The sequence below is a fragment of the Adiantum capillus-veneris genome, chromosome 5 (genome assembly GCF_014529385.1).
Source record: "Adiantum capillus-veneris isolate H3 chromosome 5, ASM1452938v2, whole genome shotgun sequence".
In the NCBI taxonomy this organism is placed as follows: domain Eukaryota; kingdom Viridiplantae; phylum Streptophyta; class Polypodiopsida; order Polypodiales; family Pteridaceae; genus Adiantum; species Adiantum capillus-veneris.
The window spans coordinates 154,770,334-154,771,092 of NC_140935.1; positions in this window are offsets into that span (position 1 = coordinate 154,770,334).

Genomic DNA, 759 nt, shown 5'->3' on the forward strand with positions numbered 1-759 from the left:
TCTCTATTCTATCTATTGTTTGTGTGTATGACTTCTCTCACTTTCCCTTCCTCTAATTTAAATTGTAGTTCATTCTGCTGGTGAGTATGTGTATATGTCAGACAAGAAAGTCAGGGATGTTGTTTTTAAACTTGGAAGCTAGTAAGGTACACCACAGGATTCCACTCAACTACACTTTTTTTTATGTACACTATAACCTCAACTAGCACTTAGTGTATTCTTGTTTGTTTTCATGCAGATTTGTGAGCTCCAAGAAAATTGAAATAGATGCTATCCCTGCTGCTCAAACACTTGAAATGAGAAATTTGTGTGCCATGGAGGATGCATTTCCTCGATCGGTCCTTCTTAGTCAAATCCACCTCTTGGTTCACGTGGTGCAGGAGATCGCTATATGTGGAGTAGTGCACGCACGATGGATATTCTTTTTAGAGAGGTTTTTAAAGACTCTCAAATATTTTTTGCGCCTCCAGTCTCAACCAGAGGCATGTATTTCCAAAGGGTGGATCGTGCAAGAGGCCTTTGTTTACATCTCAGAATATTTGGCACAAGTTGATCCTTCAATGCCTTGCATGTGGTCAAACGAGGAGGATACAAGGATGACTTCACACATGCCAAGTGGAAAGGGAAAATTATTTAACATGGATATGAATCTATCCAGAGTGGTCAATAACTTTTGTATTCTCAATGCAAAGGTTATGACCAAGTGAGTGGACTTGTGGACAATGGAAAAGGCAAGGTGTTTGCAAGAGAGAAGAATCC